The sequence below is a fragment of the Abrus precatorius genome, unplaced genomic scaffold (assembly GCF_003935025.1).
Source record: "Abrus precatorius isolate BTA unplaced genomic scaffold, Abrus_2018 Scaffold2, whole genome shotgun sequence".
NCBI classification, from domain to species: Eukaryota; Viridiplantae; Streptophyta; class Magnoliopsida; order Fabales; family Fabaceae; genus Abrus; species Abrus precatorius.
Genome location: NW_020874362.1, coordinates 18,324,259 through 18,347,237, shown reverse-complemented (window position 1 = coordinate 18,347,237; position 22,979 = coordinate 18,324,259). Strand labels below are relative to the sequence as shown.

The 22,979-nt window shown below is 37.7% G+C and overlaps 1 non-coding gene across 1 annotated transcript; it reads left to right on the top strand.

The window, feature by feature from the left end:
- The first annotated feature begins 17,632 nt into the window (after positions 1–17,632).
- On the top strand, positions 17,633–17,739 carry LOC113860309. Its single transcript, XR_003503763.1, has one exon. It is a non-coding gene; the product is annotated as a small nucleolar RNA R71 (small nucleolar RNA).
- The last annotated feature ends 5,240 nt before the right edge of the window (positions 17,740–22,979 follow it).

Below are 22,979 nucleotides of genomic sequence, written 5' to 3'. Positions count from 1 at the left end.
TTTGGTCCCCTTTTGCTTACCTACCGGCAAAGGAAGACGTGCGAAACTCATCTCAGGCTACTGAAACTCCTTGAATATCACTCCTAGGACTCAAAGGAAGGCTTTCGTCACCACCTACACCCCTTCTAGCACTTTCTGGCGCCTTTGGACCCAAGCTCCAGTTTTGGTCTCTGTTGGTCCCCTTTTGCTTACTGGCAAAGGAAGACGTGCGAAATTCGTCTTAGGCCACTGAAACTCCTTGAATATCTCTCCTAGGACTCAAAGGAAGGCTTTCTTACCATCTTCTAAATTCAGAAGCAAGAGTCAAACCAATACATCAATTCGAGTTCCATAAACCCCTAACTACAAGAAAACTACTCAAACATGGGAGAAGAGGAAGAGAATGAAGAAGAAGAAGAAAAACTCCAAGAAGCCATAGCCGGAAGCTCCAATCCGATTCCTCTTTGTGGAAGCTTCAAGACTTGACCTCAATCTTCTCTCTCAATCTCTCTCAACGAGATCTAACAGAAAAAAGGAAAAATAAAACTGAACTCCGAAAAATCTGCACGTTTCTGTTATTTATAGAATTTTCCAGATTTGTACGTTATCACTTTTATGAGAAATAGTAGCTACGCAGCAGGTTTATGGTTGCGTGTTAACACTTTTATGAGAAAAAGTGTCCACGCGCAACTTTCCTGATATTGAAGGCTCTCTGGAACTATCACTTTTGCTGATAAAAGTGACTGCGCAGAGCTCAAGTGGTTGCGCGTGATCACTCTTATGAATAAAAGTGATTACGCGCAACTCGCCAGGTTGAAGGCTCTCTGGAACATTCACTTTCGCTGATAATAGTGGTTACACTGAGCTTTTCTTGATATTTGCCTCTCTGGAGCGCTCACTTTTAGTGATAAAAGTGATAACGCCCAGGCTTTCTTCTTCTTTGAACTCTGGAGTGATCACTTTTACTGACAATAGTGATCACGCCCAGTCTGCACTTTCTTGGTCTTGTGTTTTTGGAGTCCAGACTTGCTTCTTTCTTCTTCCTTGTTATCAAGCCTCTATTTTCATGAACCTTGCCCCAATTATTCATTCAAAAACAAGATTAAAAACTTAATTCCTAAGCAAAAATTCCACAATTGTTAAGATAACTACAATTTTAAAGAAAACTTAAATTCATTCTCTTTTTCTGAGTTTTTCTGCTTTCTTCATATATTTTTCTTATCAAATGTGTTAGAATTATGCTAAAATATCAGTAAAAATATGGATTCATCAATTTCTGCATAAGTTCTGCTGTCTTTTGCAATAAGTTTTTGCATTCTTTTGCATTTTCTGCATAATCTCGTTTTTTATGTTTCTGCATAATTTCTATGTTTTCTGCATTCATGAATTTCTGATTCTGATAGAATTAACACTGTATTTTCTGCATAATTTTGTTTTTCATTCTTCTGCATAATTTTAATTTTTGTTCTGCATAAATTTCTGTGTTTTCTACATATTCTGTTTTGTAGCTTTTTTGTTTTCTTTTGCATTTTTCTGCATAATCTTGTTTTTTATTTTTCTGCATAAATTTCTATATTTGTTGCATGTTATGTTTTGTAATTTTCTGCATAATTTCATATTTCATTTTTCCTAGTTACAAATTTGATTAGACTTTTGTTTTCTTTCTTTTTGTATGCAAGGAAAAACCAGAAAAATAAGTTGCTCTATTGTTTGATGGCAACCATTATGTATCAGAATTTTTATCAAAGCCAAGTTGCAAGAACAGAAGCTTATGAACCAAATACTCTTAATGCTTTGATTAATAATTTTCAAGCTAGAGTTGCCCAAACTAACCCATTGGTGTGTGATTTTTACAGTGAAAATGATTTGAATGAAACATATGATGTGGCTGCACCAGAATTTCAAGAAGAAATCAATTTTGGAGGAAATTTTCAAAGATCTGAATATAACTTTCCTCATGAATATCAATATCAAACTAACATGAGTCAGCCATATTATGATTGGAATTAACAAATGTCAGTTGCAACAACACCTTTCTCAAGTCCTTATTCTTCACAGCCTTACTTTCAAGTGTCATATTCTCAACCTCAAGGAGGATTGTAGCCTTCACAGACTTTTCCAAAAAGAATGAATGAACTTGAAGAAACTTTGCTCCAATTCATGGAATTTACTCAGTCAAGTTTTAAGAATCAAGATACATCCATGAAGAAGATGGAGAAGCACATAGGACAAATTTTAGAGCAATTGTTAAATAGGAATGATGAAAAATTACCTAACAATACCATTGTAAATCCAATAGAGCAAAGCCAAGTTGTTTGTACAAGGAGTGAAGTGGAAGTTTCAAGTCCTAAAGCTGCTGAGAAAAAGGAGGCATTAGATAAATCTGAAGAAAAAAAGATTCAAGATAAGCAACAAGAGGATTGCAAGGAAGAGCAGTTAACGATTTTAAAGAAAGAAGAACCAAAGGACAGCAGCAAGACACAACCGAAAAAAAACAAAAACCGTTTGTTTGAAGATGAACCTAAGCCAATGGATGAAGCTAAACACAAAAAACTTAAATTTCTTCAAGAAGGGCAGAATGTCAAGCAGAAAAAAATAGAAGAATGATTTTGTTATAAGAGAAGTCCTTGCTATAATGACATATGAAGACAATGAAAAGGAGGGAAAGAAACATAATGATTACACCAAACTGCTGGAAGTCCCTTCACTTTTATTTCTCTCAAGTTCTGAATTAAATGAAGAACTACAAGTTGGTGAGAAAAAGGGGAAACGGTTAAAGATAGAGCAAGAGCCGTTATCATCAAAATCATCTCTTAGAACCAAAGATCAATAGGCGTCAAGCTAGTGACGTTAAAGAAGCGCTTTGTGAGAGACAACTCATATTTCTAGCTCATTTTAAGTTTTTTTGTATTGTTTTAGGAGTTTGTATTTCATATTCTGCAGTTTCTGAAATTTGTAATTCTGCATATTCATTTTTTTTAATTCCCTGCAAGTTCTGCTGCATCTAATTTTCTGAAGTGAATCTGATAGTTGATTAGAGATTTGATGTGGTGAATGTGTATTTGAAGGTTTAAAATTCTGCATAATCTGAAACTTCTGCAATTTGATTCTGCTGCATATCTCTGCTGAAGTGAATTTGGTACTTGATTTGAGATTCAATGTTTAGAATGTGTATCTGCAGAATTAGAAATTTGTATAATCATGTTTTGCAATTGTATCTAAGTTCTGCAAATATGTTGCTGTAGCTGTTTTTCTTAATTGAATCTGATAAATAATTAGAGATTTGGAATTGAGAGAAGTAAATTGAAGGATTAGAGTATGAGAAGTGAGTTAATTGAGAGTTTAGATGAATTTGATTAATGAAAGGAGTCACTACGTTGCAGGAAAGAAGCTACGCAGAGAATACATTTTGAGGATCTCTGTTGGAACAATCACTTTTACTGACAAAAGTGATCACGCAGAGGCATCAGGGTAATACGCTTCTTTGGAACAATCACTTTTACTGATAAAAGTGATTACGCAGAGACGGATGGAAAAACTAACTCTCTGGAACGCTTCCTTTTATTGGCAAAAGTGACTACGCACAGGTAAGTATAACCTGGACCTCTGTGCGTTATTACTTTTATTAACAAAAGTTACAACATAGTTGCGTGTTATCACTTTTCCCAGCAATAGTGATAACGCGCCCCTTACTCGGCATTTTAGGCTAACTAAGTATATCAAACATGGCCTCTATCATGTGTGTGAGAACTGTAACATGCATATTCAATTAAGAACAAGGGCAAGTTATAGAGAATGCAGTAAAATCTGATTAATCACACAAGGAAAGAAGTAGGTAGTTCAAGTCTCGCTAGGCATTTATAAGTGATCATGTGGATTAATGAAAACACAATGCACTTTTTAGAAATATATGCACCTAGTGGCAACTGCCTCATTTTTGAAAATACAAGTGTGATCTCATTTTGAGAATGGGAAAAACAACTTAAAGAAAAATTTTCACACAGAATTCACAGCCAGCAGTTTATTATCTATTCTAGTATTTTGGTGTTTTTCAACAACAATTCAGTGTAATGTGAGGCTACACATGAATAAGAGGTAGAGAATGAAACCCCCTTTCATGGCAGCTTGTGCAAGAGTCACCATCCAATGTGTGTGAGTGTTGTGTGTGATATTCTCTGCACAAAAACACCAGATTTCCATTAACTCGCAGCAAGATAAAGGTAATTAGTTAAGAAGCTAATATAATTGCAAAATAGGTAAGTGAAAATTAAACCAAAGTGTACCAATTAGTGATTACAACCCAAAAAGTTTAAACTACCAGAAATTTACAAAAAAATCTAATAACAGAATTTAAATTCCTAGACTAATCTTCTGCTGCATCTTCTTCCTCTGAGCTTTCCTCTTCAGAACCTTCTTCTTCTTCTTCTTCTTCTTCCACTACCTCTTCAAATGGTGGCTGAGGAAAGTGGGTTCTGTATATTGGCATATTCTTGAAAACAGAAGAACGAAGGCACTGGGCATTCTCTGCTAAGTCTGGAGTATGATACATTTCTTCTTTGGTCATTCCCAATTTCTGACCAATATTCAGCATAATACATTCCATTAGCATGACTCCAGCTTTGAGGCTATTATGCAGCTCAGTCTGCCTTTCAGCATGTTGGTTCTATCCTTCAGCTAGCTGCTTCAGAGTGTCCTTCATCATCATTGGTTTCTCTTTCTTGAATTGTGAAGGGATTGGGGCTGCAGAAGTGCAGGAAACAGTTGCATAAATCTCTTTGATCAGAGCTGCAGAAATGGATGGTGCAGCTCTGATTTTCTCTTGATAATCACCAAACTCTACTCCTGTGTCTTCACAAAGTAGTGTAATTACTGAAGGAAAGGCTAATGAATCCCTTTTTGTCTTCAGTATTCCCAAGATACAGTCACTTATTACCTCTCCTACATCTATGTCGATGTTGGAGACTATGGCAAAAAGTAGAGCAGCCCTCTTCACAGCTAGTGTGGAGCTATGTTTGACAGGCATGAACGAATTTAAAATAAACGTGCTCCATACTTTGGCAAAGGGCAGGAGATTCTTGGTGACAATATGCTTTGGCTTCTTAGATTGATTGAGCTCCCATGTGGTGAGAAAGTGCTAGAACGGGAGAAGGTGGTGAGAAAGCCTTCCTTTAAGTCCTTGGAGTGATATTCAAAGAGTTTCAGTGGCCTGAGATGAGTTTCGCACGTCTTCCTTTGCCTGTAAGCAAAAGGGGACCAAAAGAGACCAATACTGGAACTTGGGTCCAAAGGTGCAAGAAAGTGTTAGAAAGAGAGAAGGTGGTGAGAAAGTATTCCTTTGAGTCCTAGGAGTGATATTCAAGGAGTTTCAGTGGTCTGAGACTAGTTTCGCACGTATTCCTTTTCCGGAAAGCGAAAGGGGACCAAAAGAGACCAAAACTAGGACTTGGGTCCAAAGGCACAAGAAAGTGCCTGAAGGGGAGAAGGTGGTGAGAAAGCATTCCTTTGTGTCCTTGGAGTGATATTGAAGGAGTTTTAGTGGCCTGAGACTAGTTTCGCACGTATTCTTTTTCTGAAAAGCAAAAGGGGACCAAAAGAGACCAAAACTGGAACTTGGGTCCAAAGGCGCGAGAAAGTGCCAAAAGGGGAGAAGGTGGTGAGAAAGCCTTCCTTTGAGTCCTAAGAGTCATATTCAACGAGTTTCGGTGGCTTGAGAGGAGTTTTGCACGTATTCCTTTACTGGAAAGCAAAAGGGGACCAAAAGAGACCAAAACTAGAACTTGGGTCCAACGGCACGAGAAAGTGTCAGAAGGGGAGAAGGTGGTGAGAAAGCATTCCTTTGAGTCCTTGGAGTGATATTCAAGGAGTTTCAGTGGCCTGAGACGAGTTTCGCACGTCTTCCTTTGCCGGAAAGCAAAAGGGGACCAAAAGAGACCAAAACTGGAACTTGGGTCCAAAGGCGCGAGAAAGTGCCAGAAGGGGAGAAGGTGGTGAGAAAGTCTTCCTTTGAGTCCTAAGAGTCATATTCAAGGAGTTTCAGTGGCCTAAGACGAGTTTTGCACGTCTTTCTTTAACGGTAAGCAAAAGGGGACCAAAAGAGACCAAAACTAGAACTTGAGTCCAAAGGCGCGACAAAATGCTAGAAGGGGAGAAGGTGGTTGTTGTTAGCAATCTACACTAGCAAGTGCACTAAGATTGCAGCAAGTGATGAGTAAATTTAAGATTCAAATATCGTCTCCACAAGGAATTTGGATTCAAGTATCACTTCATAGAATTATAACAATTTAAGCTTTTTCGAAATTGTAAGGAGAGTGGTAACATCAAATAACAGCAAACTGGAGCAATTAAAAGTAAAATGAACTTGCAGAAAACAAAACAATGAACACACAGTTATGTGATAACAGAGGGAGAAACCATAGCTAGGGAATTGCTTCACCAAAACTCCAATGTTTAATCAATAAAGTTCTGAATTAACAAGCAATTGGAAAGAATGACAATCAGTTTCACTTTATACTATTCAGAGGTTAATTCCTTAACTCAGTGAACCTAACATTCAATTAAACCATTCTAATTCCTTAGATCTAATTCAATTTAATGTTGCTTTAAGTGTAAGAAACCAAAAGATTGCAAGATCAAAGTTCCTTATCCCTAAGAAAACTAAAATCTCGGTGATTGGTTCAGATCTGAAGAACAAATTCAATTTCCATTGACAAAGGTTCCTCTGAATTTAGTTAATCAAATTTCCATTCAATTCACACGTGAAGTTCAGAATCAATCACTCAATCTATTCCAAAGCTTGAAATCCAGATCCAAATCAATTCAACATGTTCATTTCAGATCTACAATCCCTAACTATGAACGAATTACACAGCCATGGCAGCAGAAGAAGAAAAATAAAGAGAAGAAGAGAAGAAGAAACTCAGAAACGCCATGGAAGCTTGCTCCACTCCAATTCCTCTTCGTGAAGCTCCAAGATCTGAATCCCCACTCCTCTCTCTCACTTCCTCTAACCAGAAACTAACTAAAAAAACTGAAAATGAACAGAATCCCTTTTTTCCGGATCGCTTCTGGTATTTATAAAATTTCCCAGATTTTCACGTTATCACTTTTATGAGAAATAGTAGTTACGCAGAGAGTTTTTGGTTGCGCGTTAACACTTTTTCCATAAAATAGTGGCCACGCGCATTTTCCTGATATTGAGAGCTCTCTGGAACTATCACTCTTGATGATAAAAGTGACAACGCAGAGCCAAGGTGGTTGCGCGTTATCACTTTTTCTGATAAAAGTGACTACGCGCAGCTCGCCAAGTTGAAGACTCTCTGGAACGATCACTTTTGATGACAATAGTGGTAACGCCCAGGCTTCACTTCTTCTTTGAGCTCTGAAGTGATCACTTTCACTGACAATAGTGATCACGCCCAATCTGCAATTTCTTATTCTTGAGTTTTTAGAGTCCAGACTTGCTTCTTTCCTCTTCCTTGTCATCAAACTTCCATGAATATGATCCTTGCTCAATTTATTCCTACAAAAACAAGATTAAAAACTTAATTCCTAAGCAAAAATTTCACAATTGCTAAAATAACTACATATGTAAACAAAATTCAATTCCTTCTCTTTTTCTAAGTTTTTCTGCTTTCTTTATACATTTTTCTTATCATTTGTGTTAGAATTATGCTAAAATAACAGTCAAAATATGGATTCATCACTACCCCAAACTTGAATTTTTGCTTGTCCTCAAGCAAATCAAATTAAACCAAGGGTAATTCTTCCACTTTTCAGAAACCATTTCACAACTGCTATATCAGAATTTTTCAATTTGCAATTCTGTGTTTTCTGCAAAATTTTCAATCAAGATATTCATCCAATTACTCATCATTGCAATCTCAATGCATTCATTAAATTTTAAGCAAGAATTGCTATCTAAGTGAATATATCAGCCAAGTTCATGTGAGAAACATTAAAATCATGATCACTTCTCACTGGACAGTGTTTCCCTTAATTCTCAACAGTGTTTGGGTGCTGTTTTCACTCTAAATCATCAATTTCACTGCACTCTACCATATGCTTGCCCAATTTCTCTATCTCCTCTGCTTAGTACAGCCAATCACACATCAAGAGGACTTTTTACAGTTTATAACAGGGCTTAGGTTAAGGTAGATACTGAACAAAATAAGAAACAAGTTGCAATTTCAAAAGATCAGAAGCATTTTGAGTGAATGACTTTAAAACTAGTCTGGTTTAGCATCAATTCACATTAAATTCCTCAGTTATGCAGCAGACTAATCATTTTTGTGCAGCAGAATTTTTATTTTCCTTTTTTTTTTATTTTTTATTTTTTTGCTACAGTTTACTGCTAATTTCTTCTTTTTGATCTCCATTTTGCTCTTTTCAACTCAGATTCTATTTTTCAACATTTTACTGCAACATGTTTAACTCTTCCATAGTTTTGCTGCATAATTTTTAATGTTTCTGCAGCACTTTTGTTCTTTCGGTCTGACTTTTTGAACTCAACTTAGATAGCTTGCTACTCCCCTACCCCAAACTTAAAATTTTGTTTGTCCTTAAGCAACTTAATTTTATGCTACCCCAAACTTAGTTTTAAAACTCATTCTTGATTAAACTCACAATGCCTTTGATCAATTTGAATGGTAAAATTGGTTTTTCAGCAAGGCGTGTAAGGAAGTTAACTCAAGAAAAGGGAATATTAAGCTCAAAAGGGGTAAACTAGGGCAATTAATAATAAGGGAAGGCATTTTAGGCTAACTAAGTATATCAAACATGGCCTCTATCATGTGTGTGAGAACTGTAACATGCATATTCAATTAAGAACAAGGGCAAGTTCTAGAGAATGCAGTAAAATCTGATTAATCACACAAGGAAAGAAGTAGGTAGCTCAAGTCTCACTAGGCATTTATAAGTGATCATGTGGATTAATGAAAACACAATGCACTTTTCAGAAATATATGCACCTAGTGGCAACTGCCTCATTTTTTAAAATACAAGTGTGATCTCATTTTGAGAATGGGAAAAACAACTTAAAGAAAAATTTTCACACAGAATTCACAGCCAGCAGTTTATTATCTATTCTAGTATTTTGGTGTTTTTCAACAACAATTCAGTGTAATGTGAGGCTACACATGAATAAGAGGTAGAGAATGAAACCCCCCTTTCATGGCAGCTTGTGCAAGAGTCACCATCCAATGTGTGTGAGTGTTGTGTGTGATATTCTCTGCACAAAAACACCAGAATTCCATTAACTCGCAGCAAGATAAAGGTATTTAGTTAAGAAGCTAATATAATTGCAAAATAGGTAAGTGAAAATTAAACCAAATTGTACCAATTAGTGATTACAACCCAAAAAGTTTAAACTACCAGAAATTTACAAAAATCTAATAACAGAATTTAAATTCCTAGACTAATCTTCTACTGCATCTTCTTCCTCTGAGCTTTCCTCTTCAGAACCTTCTTCTTCTTCTTCTTCTTCCACTACCTCTTGAAATGGTGGCTGAGGAAAGTGGGTTCTGTATATTGGCATATTCTTGAAAACAGAAGAACGAAGGCACTGGGCATTCTCTGCTAAGTCTGGAGTATGATACATTTCTTCTTTGGTCATTCCCAATTTCTGACCAATATTCAGCATAATACATTCCATTAGCATGACTCCAGCTTTGAGGCTATTATGTAGCTCAGTCTGCCTTTCAGCAAGTTGGTTCTGCCCTTCAGCTAGCTGCTTCAGAGTGTCCTTCATCATCATTGGTTTCTCTTTCTTGAATTGTGAAGGAATTGGGGCTGCAGAAGTGCAGGAAACAGTTGCATAAATCTCTTTGATCAGAGCTGCAGAAATGGATGGTGTAGCTCTGATTTTCTCTTGATAATCACCAAACTCTACTCCTGCGTCTTCACAAAGTAGTGTAATTACTGAAGGAAAGGCTAATGAATCCCTTTTTGTCTTCAGTATTCCCAAGACAAAAAGACTATGGCAAAAAGTAGAGCAGCCCTCTTCACAGCTAGTGTGGAGCTATGTTTGACAGGCATGAACGAATTTAAAATAAACATGCTCCATACTTTGGCAAAGGGCAGAAGATTCTTGGTGACAATATGCTTTGGCTTCTTAGATTGGTTGAGCTCCCATGTGGTGCCTGGTTTTCCAATCCTTTCCAGAATTTGCACAAAATCAATATCTGGACTTTCCTTAAACGTTTTGAAGTCCAGCTGTGCAGCATGTTGTGCAGAATTAATTTCCAGCACCCTGTTGATATTTGCTGGTGAGAAGTCAATTCTCATGCCCTTGACCATAGAGCTGAACTTAGGGGTTCCTTTCCCTTTAAACCTCATGGCATTGGCATAGAATTCCTGAGTTATTTCCCTCCAACCCAGGCCAGCTGTTGCACAGAAGAATTCCCAGCCTCTTTTCTTAATTTCCTCTTTGAATTCAGGGTAGTTGTTCCCAGCTATTTGGAATGCTCTGTCAGGAACAATTTTTCTTCTTAGAATATTGGCTCTGAAAAAGTTTTCATGAGCCAAACTTTTGAATCTCGGATCATGTGTGGCTGGTGGTGAGGATCCTGAAGGTACAACTGTTCTTGGTGGGGGTGATGGTGTAGGTGAGGGTGCAGGTGCAGGAGATCTTGTTGAAGGTGGTGGAGAAGGTGAAAGTTCAGATATAGGTGTAGATGATCTTGTCTGAGGTGAGGGGGAAGGTGAGGGTTCAGAGATCTGAATAGGTGAAGAGCTTGAGACACCATCAGTTCTGGCCCTCTTTGATGCAGCAGCTTGGAGATTTCGGCTGGATCTTCTTGTTGGGGTTGTGGAATATGCAGCTCGTTTCTTCTTAGGAGTGGTAGAAGATGCAGCTTGCCTCTTCTTAGAAGTGGTAGAAGATGCAGCTTGCTTCTTCTTAGGAGGACCTACAGGTGTGTTCAATGAAGTCCTAACCATTTTGGAATTTTCTGCATTGAAGGAGTAATTGTCAGTTTAAAATTTTAGAATCAAAGAATAATCCTATACTGCAGAAAATTCAATCAAGCAGTTTGCAGAAATTAAATTTTTCTAATACTTCTCATCATGCAGTCTGCTAATAGTACCAACACTCAATTGCACAACTTATTCTAAACATGCAAAATCTAATAGTAGAATTTCAGAGTGCACACTCTTATCAATTATCAGGGTGACGCAGAAAGATAATTACATGTCTTGACCAAAATTTCAAATTGATTTTGTGCTGATAGCCAAAATTCCCAAGTTGTATTCATTTTGCAATTAAGTATGCATTTCCGATAGTCCCAATTTAGTGTCTAACTCAATTTCAGCATAGCTATGTGTTCTAATTTTCAATTCTACAGTTTCAGAAAGTTCTGTTGCTATCAGTTCAGATTCTGCAGAAATGTGGTTCATATAATATGCAATGTAATTTCAATTATCCCAGCAGAAATGTTATAGTTGACAGGGAAAGATCGATCCAAAGTATTGTCCATTCTTGAAGCAAATACTATCAAAATAGTTTCCCAACACTCATCTCGACATTTCCAAAACAGTACATGCAGAACACAGTACAATAGATAATTTCAGACTTTCAAATTCAATATCTTTCAATCAGAACATTGTTATTAAAGTCTTTTAGGTCAAATCAATTTCTGCAGAAATTTGTTAATGTGAAAAGTGCAATGCAGAATTGAAATTTTTTTAATTTTTTTTTAGAGAACTCTCATTACAGCAAAACCTAATCTCAGTATTTTCTATCCCCAAATTGATTTGTTTGCCTCGAGCATTCTTAGTTATCCCTTTTTAGCAACTTCCCCAAAATAGTTATACAAATACAGAAACCCCAATCACAGATTTTAGAAGTGAGGGAAGTGTACCTTGGTTGAGATGCAGAAATGATATTCGAACAAGGAAGAAGAAGCTTCTGAATCGCAATGCAGAGGTTGATAAGTGGAGAGCTCTCAGAGAGGGAAGGGATTTTTTATTTAAAAACGTATGTGCGTATTCACCCTTAGCAATATTTATAGGCACGCCTAAGCACGTGACTACTTTGGAAAATAAAAGTGACTTTTATGTTATTAAAATTCCCAGCGTGATCACTATTATTCGTAAGAGTGAATGTTCCAGAGAGTGAATTTTTCAAGGTGAGGCGCGCGTTATCACTATTGCTGAGCAAAGTGATAACGCGCAGCAAAGTGATAACTTTTTTCAATAAAAGTACTAACGCAGAGATATTAGAAGTTTACTTACCTGTGCGTAGTCACTCTTGACAGAAAAAGGAAGCGTTCCAGAGAGTTCATTTTCCCATCTGTCTCTGCGTGATCACTTTTATCAGTAAAAGTGATTGTTCCAGCAGAAAATCTCAAATTGCATTCTCTGCGTAGCTTCTTTTCTGCAATAAAGTGACTCCTCTCATTAATCAATTACCTCTAAAACCTCAATTAATTAAATTTTCACTCTTGAATCCATCAAATACACATTCTTCACATTGAATGTCAGTTCAAGTATCTCAATTATGCCTCAGAAAATCAGATTCAGTGGACTATTCACATACATTATGCAGAAACTTCCAGAAATTGGTAAAATCAGATTATGCAGAATCTTAAACTCTTAACTACACATTCACCTCATCAATTCTCAGATTAAGCAACCAAATGCACCTCAGAAACTCAGATTCAGCAATATTTGTGTAGAATTTTTGCAGTATATCAGAAATTTACAGAACAATAATATGCAAAATTCTAAAAACACTATAGAAAGCTTAAACTGGGTTAGAAATGTGAGTTGCCTCTCACAAAGCGCTTCTTTAATGTCACTAGCTTGACATTAGTTGTTCCTCACTCAAGAGGAACCAATTTCAAGCATGATATGTTTCTTGCAAACCCTTCTCCATGATAGATCTTCAATCTTTGGCCATTGACCTTGAATTCCCTTCCTGTTTTCTGATCTTCTATAAGAATTGCTCCAAAGGGAGAGGTCTCCTTTATTAAAAATGGTCCAGACCATCTAGATTTCAATTTCCCTGGGAACAATTTTAATCTTGAGTTGAATAACAGCACTTGCTGGCCAGGTCTGAAATCTTTTTGCAGAATGAATTTGTCATGGATTCTCTTGGTTCTTTCTTTGTACAACTTTGCATTCTCATATGCTTGCTGTCTGAATTCCTCCAATTCATGCAGCTGCAGAACTCTCTTCCTTCCAGCACTTGACAGATCAAAATTAAGCCATTTTGTAGTCTAATATGCTCTATGTTCCAACTCTAGGGGTAGGTGACAGGCCTTTCCAAATACTAACTGATATGGAGACATACCAATTGGAGTTTTAAAAGCAGTTCTGTATGCCCACAGTGAATCATCCAGCCTCTTTGAGCAATCCTTCCTTGAGCTGTTCACTACTTTCTCTAGAATTTGCTTGATTTCTCTATTTGAGACCTCCACTTGTCCACTTGTTTGTGGATGGTATAGAGTAGCAACCTTATGCTTCACACCATATTTCATTAATACAGCTTCAAGATACTTGTTGCAGAAGTGAGTACCTCCATCACTTATTAGCACTCTAGGCACACCAAATCTTGAAAAAATGTTCTTTCTTATAAAAGAAATCACTACCTTTGCATCATTTGATCTGGTGGGAATTGCTTCTACCCATTTAGACACATAATCCACTGCCACTAGAATGTATTCGTGTGAAAATGATGGAGGAAATGGTCCCATGAAATCAATCCCCCATACATCAAATAGTTCCACTTCTAAGATGTTGGTTAATGGCAGCTCATGTCTTCTTGAGATATTTCCAGTTCTTTGACATTTGTCACAGTTTTCTACATACCTTTTGGCATCTTTGAAGAGTGTAGGCCAAAAGAAACCTGCTTGCAAAACTTTTGCAGCAGTTCTTGAACTTGCATGATGGCCTCCATATTCTGAATTATGACAATGCCATAATATCTGAGCTTGCTCACTTTGTGGAATGCATCTTCTAAGTAACCCATCTACTCCAATTTTGAACAAGTATGGGTCTTCCCACATATAGAATTTGCTGTCATGTAGGAACTTTTTCTTTTGCTGCCAAGTAAACCTCTTTGGTATGAATTGAGTGGCTTTAAAATTTGCAATGTCAGCAAACCAAGGCATGTTATCCACTGCAAACAGCTTTTCATCTGGAAATTCTTCATTTATTTCCAATGATTCAGTGGTTGAACTCTCCAAGGGTAATCTGGATAGGTGGTCAGCAACACTGTTTTCTTTCCCTTTCTTGTCTTTGATCTCTAGCTCAAATTCTTGGAGGAGTAGAATCCATCTTAATAATCTGGACTTTGCATCCTGTTTTGTCAAGAGATATTTAAGAGCAGCATGATCAGTATATACAATCACTTTTGAACCCATTAAATATGATCTGAACTTATCAAAAGCATATACAACAGCTAAAAGTTCTTTTTCTGTTGTGTAATTCACTTGTGCAGGATTTAACACTTTGCTTGAATAATAGATAGCATGTAATTTCCTATCTTTTCTCTGTCCTAAAACAGCACCCACTGCACTGTCACTTGCATCACACATGAGTTCAAAAGGTAGTTTCCAATCTGGTTTTGCAAGAATAGGTGCAGAAATTAGTTTCTCTTTTAAAACAGAAAATGCATGCAAACAATTATCATCAAATATGAAATCTGCATCCTTTATAAGTAAATTACTCAAGGGTTTAGCAATCTTGGAAAAGTCTTTTATGAATCTTCTATAAAAACCAGCATGTCCTAAAAAACTTCTAACTCCCTTAACATTGATAGGTGGAGGCAATTTACTAATGACTTCTATTTTAGCTTGGTCCACCTCCATTCCTTTCTCTGAAATTTTATGACCAAGGACAATGCCTTCTTGTACCATGAAATGGCACTTTTCCCAATTTAACACAAGATTAGTGTCTTGACATCTCTGCAAAACAGTGGATAGATTAGCTAAACAATCATCAAAAGAATCACCAAAAACAGAGAAATCATCCATGAACACTTTTATGATGTTTTCTACCAAATCAGAAAAAATAGAAAGCATGCATCTTTGGAAAGTGGCAAGGGCATTACACAAACCAAATGGCATTCTCCTATATGCAAAGACTCCAAATGGACATGTAAATGCAGTTTTCTCTTGATCTAAAGGATCTACAGCTATTTGATTATATCCTGAATACCCATCAAGAAAACAATAAAATGAATGTCCAGCAAGTCTTTCTAGCATTTGATCTGCAAATGGTAGTGGGAAATGATCTTTTCTGGTTGCATCATTTAATTTCCTATAGTCTATGCACATTCTCCATCCAGTCACAGTCCTAGTAGGAACAAGTTCATTCTTTTCATTAGGTACAACTGTCATACCACCTTTCTTTGGAACAACTTGGCTGGACTTACCCAATTGCTGTCAGAAATTGGGTATATTATTCCTGCATCTAACAGCTTTATGACCTCTTTTTTAACCACCTCTTTCATGGCTGGGTTTAACCTCCTTTGTGGCTGCACAATAGGTTTAAAATTCTCTTCAAATAAAATTCTGTGCTTACAAAATGAAGGATTTATACCTTTCAGATCTGCAATACTCCATCCAATTGCAGATTTGTGTTCTGTCAAAATTCTGAGCAATTTTTCCTCTTGTTCTTCCTTAAGTTCATTATTGATGATGACTGGATTTTCATGTTTCTCATCCAGAAATGCATACTGCAGGTGTGAAGGGAGTTGTTTCAGTTCTAGCCTTTGCTTTTCCTCTTCTTCATCATCCTTTTCTAGCTTCTCCTTCATTGAATTTTCTGCAGATTTTTGAATTGGCAGAGCTTCTACTTGCTGCTGCACTTCCATAATGTATTCTTCATGCAGAAGTTCAGATTTGTTGCTCCCTGTAGATATTATTTCTTCTAACACAGCAAGTTCATCAATTTCATTAATATGGCGTTGTGTAATGAAAGCATCCAGTATATCTACCTTCATACATGTGCTATCTTCAATTGGATATTTTAAAGCTTCAAACACATTAAACACTACCTTCTCATCTTGAACTCTAAGCATAAGTTCACCTTTCTGCACATCTATTAAAGCTCTCCCGGTTGCAAGAAATGGTCTCCCTAGGATCAAAGGAATGATAGAATCCACCTCCATGTCCAGAATTACAAAATCTGCAGGAAAAATGAACTTGTCAACTTTAACTAATAAATCTTCAACAACTCCATATGGATAAGTGTATGATCTATCAGCTAGCTGCAGTGTAATGTTGGTGGGCTACACTTCCTCTATTCCAAGTTTCTGCAGAACAGCCAATGGCATCAGATTTATGCTTGCTCCCAAGTCACACAATGCTCTTCCCACAGTGCAGTTTCCTATTTCATAAGGAATGCTAAATGATCCAGGATCTTTCAGCTTTTGAGGAAGCTTTCTCTTGAGAATGGCACTGCACTCCTCTATCAAAGGTACTATTTTATCATGCTCTAGCTTTCTTTTTCTGGAAAGTAGTTCTTTCATGAACTTTGCATATGAAGGCATCTGCTCCAAAGCTTCTGCAAAAGGAATGTTGATTTGTAATTTCTTAAAGACATTCATAAACCTTTCAAATTGTTCCTCTTGTTTAGGATTTTGGACTCTTTGAGGATAGGGCAGCCTCTTGTATTTTTCTGGGTCTATTGGCTTACAAGCTTCCTCAAAGAGTTGCTTTTTGGTTTTCCTTTCAGAATTCATAGGAACATCTACTTTTTCTTCTGAATGGTCTTTCTTCAATAGCTTAAAATTTCTTTGTTGCAGATCCTTTTCAATTTTTCTCTCTGCTGCATCATTCACTTTCTTTTCTGCTGGTTTAGGGCTTGCAACTACAGCTCCACTCCTTGTAGTTATGGCTGACATTGTTCTTTAGGATTGATTACTGTATTGCTTGGAAATCTTCCTTCATCCCTGCTGGATAGTTGTTCAGCTAATTGTCCGATCTGTGTCTTTAGTTTCTTCATGGAGGCTTCTTGGTTTTTGAAGCTTGTTTGAGTCACCTTCATGAATTGCAGCATAGTCTCTTCCATCTCAGTCAACCTCTCATTCATAAGTCTGGAAAATTTTTGATTTCCTTGAGGTTGAGTGGATGAATTCCTCTGAAAATAAGGTTGTTGTGTTGCTGGACCTGCATTAGAAAAAGACAAAGTTGAGTTAGAATTCTTTGCAGCAGAATATTGATTATTCCAATTAGAATACTGCTGAGTTCTATTATTCAAAAATTGAAATCCAGGGGGATATGATGGCTGTTGTCTCTGAAAATTATTCATATAATTCACTTGCTCTTGTGGTTCACTTGTGGATGCCTTACATGCACCATTTGCATGGTTTCCTCCACAAAAATCACAACTTAGCTGACTGGTAGGCATACTCCCTGTTTGCAGATTGTTGATTTGTTGTGTTAAGGCAGCTAATTGTTCTGAAAACATTTGATTTTGTAGCTGATTTTGTGCAAGAAAAGTTTCCAGAACCTTAGCTTCATGACCAGAGTTTCTTCCTTGATTCCTTGAGTTTGAATTCTGATACATTAAAGATGCCATCATGTCAATAATCCTTTGAGCTTCTTCCAAGGACTTTGTATTTAATGAACCTCCAGCAGCAGCATCAACCATTGTTCTTGTTAGTGCATTCATCCCATTATAAAAAGTCTCCAATTGCATCCAATCTGGAATACAATGATGTGGACACCTTCTAAGCAGTTCTTTGTATCTTTCCCATGCTTCACACAATGATTCTCCTTCTTGCTGCACAAAGGATGTAATTTCTCCTCTCAACTTAGCAACTTTGGATGGAGGGAAGTACTTAGTTAAAAACTTATTCACAAGTTCTGTCCAGGTTGTGATGCTTCCTTGTGGTTGAGCTTGTAAACAACATTTTGCTCTATCTCTCAAGGAAAAAGGAAATAGTCTTAATCTGATAGCTTCTTCACTAACTCCATTCATTCTTATAGTGTCACATAGCTGCAGAAAATTTGAAATATGCAGGTTAGGATCATCAAAATTTCCTCCAGCAAACTGATCCTGTTAGACTAAATGTAGTAGGGCAGGTTTAATCTCAAAATGGTTAGCTTGAATAGTTGGCCTAATTATAGAAGAGTTAAAACCTTGCATGTTAGGAATAGCATAGTCCCCTAATGTTCTAAATCTGTTCTGTTCTGCCATTTCTATTGCTGGATTTGGTTGTCTCAAGGGTGTAGATGTTCTTTTCACTCTAGAATTACTCTGAGATTCTGGAGAATGGACAGCTTCTAACTCACTATCACTCCCTATGGCTTTTTCTGCTCTAGACTCTTTTCTCAATCTTCTCAAAGTTATGTCTATGTCAGGATCAAAGACCAGAATTGATTTATTCTTGTTTTTACCACGCATATACAAATCAATTTGAAGCAAAATTAGACTACAATTGATACTCAGAAATGTACAACAGAATTCATGCAAAATCTATCAGTAAAAGCATATAGAAACTTAAATCTAGCAGTTGCAGAATTGTAAAATCATGTACAAATATGCATAATGGCAATTACAACTATGAAGAACAATGAAAATTGAAATTATGCAGATAACAAAGATGTAAAAATTCTATGCAGCAGACAGAAATATTATGCAGAATAATACACAAGGTGCAGTAAAATTATGCAGAAAACAATTTGAAAGCAAAGCAACAAAATATATGCTCAATCTAGTTACTTTTCTACTACTAATGATATTGAAATGCAAAATTCCCCGGCAACGGCGCCAAAAACTTGTTGTTCGCAATCTAACACTAGCAAGTGCACTAGAATTGCAGCAAGTGATGAGTAAATTTAAGATCCAAATATCGTCTCCACAGGGAATTTAGATTCAAGTATCACTTCATAGAATTATAACCATTTAAGATTTTTCGAATTTATAAGGAGAGTGGTAACATGTAGTAACAGAAAACTAGAACAATTAGAAGTAAAATGAACTTGCAGAAAACAAAATAATGAACACACAATTATGTGATAACAGAGGAAGAAACCATAGCTAGGGAATTGCTTCACCAAAACTCCAATGTTTAATCAATAAAGTTATGAATTAACAAGCAATTGGAAAGAATGACAATCAGTTTCACATTATACTATTCAGAGGTTAATTCCTTAACTCAGTGAACCTAACATTCAATTAAACCATTCTAATTCCTTAGATCTGATTCAATTCAATGTTGCTTTAAGTGTAAGAAACCAAAAGATTGCAAGATCAAAGTTCCTTATCCCTAAGAAAACTAAAATCTTGGTGATTGGTTCAGATCTGAAGAACAAATTCAATTTCCATTGACAAAGGTTCCTCTGAATTTAGTTAATCAAATTTCCATTCAATTTCCACGTGAAGTTCAGAATCAATCGCTCAATCTATTCCAAAGCTTGAAATTCAGATCCAAATCAATTCAACATGTTCATTTCAGATCTACAATCCCTAACTATAAACGAATTACACAGCCATGGTAGCAGAAGAAGAAAAAGAAAGAGAAGAAGAGAAGAAGAAACTCAGAAATGCCATGGAAGCTTGCTCCACTCCAATTCCTCTTCGTGAAGCTCCAAGATCTGAATCCCCACTCCTCTCTCTCACTTCTTCTAACCAGAAATTAACTAAAAAAACTGAAAATGAACAGAATCCCTTTTTTCCGGATCGTTTCTGGTATTCATAAAATTTCCCAGATTTTCACGTCATCACTTTTATGAGAAATAGTAGTTACGCAGAGAGTTTTTGGTTGCGCGTTAACACTTTTCCCAGAAATAGTGGCCACGCGCATTTTCCTGATATTGAGAGCTCTCTAGAACTATCACTCTTGATGATAAAAGTGACAACACAGAGCCAAGGTAGTTGCGCATTGTCACTTTTGCTGATAAAAGTGACTACGCGCAGCTCGCCAAGTTGAAGACTCTCTGGAATGATCACTTTTGATGACAATAGTGGTTACGCAGAGCTTTCCTGATATTTTGCCTCTCTGGAACTATCACTTTTAATGATAAAAGTGGTAACGCCCAGGCTCCACTTCTTCTTTGAGCTCTGAAGTGATCACTTTCACTGACAATAGTGATCACTCCCAGTCTGCAATTTCTTATTCTTGAGTTTTTGGAGTCCAGACTTGCTTCTTTCCTCTTCCTTGTCATCAAACTTCCATGAATATGATCCTTGCTCAATTTATTCCTACAAAAACAAGATTAAAAACTTAATTCCTAAGCAAAAATTTCACAATTGCTAAAATAACTACATATGTAAACAAAATTCAATTCCTTCTCTTTTTCTAAGTTTTTCTGCTTTCTTTATATATTTTTCTTATCATTTGTGTTAGAATTATGCTAAAATAACAGTCAAAATATGGATTCATCATTCTAGTTTTGGCCTTTTTTGGTCCCCTTTTGCTTACTGTCAAAGGAAGACATGCAAAGCTCGTCTCAGGCAACTGAAACTCCTTGAATATAAATCCAAGGACTCAAAGGAAGGCTTTCGTCACCACCTTCTCCCCTTCTGACACTTTCTTGCGGCTTTGGACCTAAGTTCCAGTTTTAGTCTCTTCTGGTCCCTTTTTGCTTACCAGCAAAGGAAGACGTGCAAAACTCTTCTCAAGCAACTGAAACTCCTATAATATAAATGCTGGGACTCAAAGGAAGGCTTTCTCACCACCTTCCCCCGTTCTGGCACTTACTGGCGCCTTTGGACCCAAGTTCTAGTTTTGGTCTCTTTTGGTCTCCTTTCGCTTACTGTCAAAGGAAGACGTACAAAACTCGTCCCAGGCAACTTAAACTCCTTGAATATAAATCCTAGGACTCAAAGGAAGGCTTTCTCACCATCTTCTCCCCTTCTGGCACTTTCTCGCACCTTTGGACCCAAGTTCCAGTTTTGGCCTCTTTTGGTCCCGTTTTGCTTACCGACAAAAGAAGACGTGCAAAACTCGTCTCAGGCCACTGAAACTCCTTGAATATCACTCATAGGGCTCAAACGAATGCTTTCTCACCACCTTCTCTCCTTCTAGCATTTTCTGGCGTCTTTGGACTCAAGTTCAAGTTTTGGTCTGTTTTGGTTTCCTGTTACTCACCGGCAAAGGAAGACGTGAGAAACACGTTTCAGACCACTGAAACTCCTTGAATATCACTCCTAGGACTCAAAGGAAGGCTTTCCTTACCACATTCTCCTCTTCTGGCACTTTCTGGCGCCTTTGGACCCAGGTTCCAGTTTTGGTCTCTTTTGGTCGCCTTTTGCTTACCGGCAAAGGAAAACATGCGAAACTTGTCTCAGGCCACTGAAACTACATGAATATCACTCCTAGGACCCAAAGGAAGGCTTTCTCACCACCTTCTCCCCTTCTGGCAATTTCTCGCACCTTTGGACCTAATTCCAATTTTTGTCTCTTTTGGTCCCTTTTGCTTACCGGCAAAGGAAGACGTGCAAAACTCGTCTCAGGCCACTATAACTCCTTGAATAACACTCCTAGGACTCAAAGGAAGGCTTTGTCACCATCTTCTCCTCTTCTGGCACTTTCTGACGCCTTTGGACCCAAGTTCCATTTTGGTCTCTTTTGGTCGCCTTTTGCTTACTGGCAAAGGAAAACATGCGAAACTCGTCGCAGGCCAATGAAACACCTTGAATATTCTCACCACCTACTCCCTTTCTGGCACTTTCTGGCGCCTTTGGATCCAAGTTCCAGTTTTGGTCTCTTTTGCTCCCGTTTTCCTCACCAGCAAAGGAAGACGTGCGAAACTCTTCTTAGGCAACTGAAACTCATTGAATATAAATGCTGGGACTCAAAGGAAGGCTTTCTCACTACCTTCTCCCGTTCTGGCACATTCTAACGCCTTTGGACCCAAGTTCCAGTTTTTGTCTCTTTTGATCGCCTTTTGCTTACCAGCAAAGGAAGACGTGCAAAACTCATCTCAGGCCAGTGAAAATCCTTGAATAACACTCCTAGGACTCAAAGGAAGGCTTTCTCATCACCTTCTCCCTTCCTGGAACTTTCTTGAACTTTGGACCCAAGTTCCAGTTTTGGCCTTTTTTGTCCCCTTTTGCTTACTAGCAAAGGAAGATGTGCGAAACTAGTCTCAAGCCACTGAAACTCCTTGAATATCAATCTTAGGACTCAAAGGAAGGCTTTCTCACCACTTTCTCCCCTTCATGCACTTTCTCGCGCCTCTGGACCCAAAGTCAGTTTTGGTCTCTTTTGGTCCCGTTTTGCTTACCGGCAAAGGAAGACGTGCGAAACTCAACTCAGGCCACTGAAAATCCTAGAATAACACTCCTAGGACTCAAAGGAAGGCTTTCTCACCACCTTCTCCCTTTCTGGCACTTTCTTGCGCCTTTGGACCCAAGTTTCAGTTTTGGCCTTTTTTGTCCCCTTTTGTTTACCAGCAAAGGAAGACGTGCGAAACTAGTCTCAGGCCACTGAAACTCCTTGAATATCAATCTTAGGACTCAAAGGAAGGCTTTCTAACCACTTTCTCCCCTTCATACACTTTCTCGTGCCTCTGGACCCAAGTTCCAGTTTTGGTCTCTTTTGGTCCCGTTTTGCTTACCGGCAAAGGAAGACGTGCGAAACTCGTCTCAGGCCACTGAAACTCCTTGAATATCACTCCTAGGACTCAAAGGAAGGCTCTCTCACCACCTTCTCCCTTTCTGGCACTTTCTGGCGCCTATGGATCCAAGTTCCAGTCTTGGTCTCTTTTGCTCCCGTTTTGCTCACCGGCAAAGGAAGATGTGCGAAACTCTTCTCAAGCAACTGAAACTCCTTGAATATAAATGCTGGGACTCAAAGGAAGGACTTCTCACCACCTTCTCTCGTTCTGGCACATTCTAACACCTTTGGACCCAAGTTGTAGTTTTGGTTTCTTTTGGTCCCCTTTTGCTTACCGTCAAAGGAAGACATGCGAAACTCGTCTCAAACAACTGAACCTCCTTGAATATAAATCCTAGGAATCAAAGGAAGGCTTTCTCACCACCTTCTTCCCTTCTGGCACTTTCTCGCACCTTTGGACCCAAGTTCCAATTTTTGTCTCTTTTGGTCC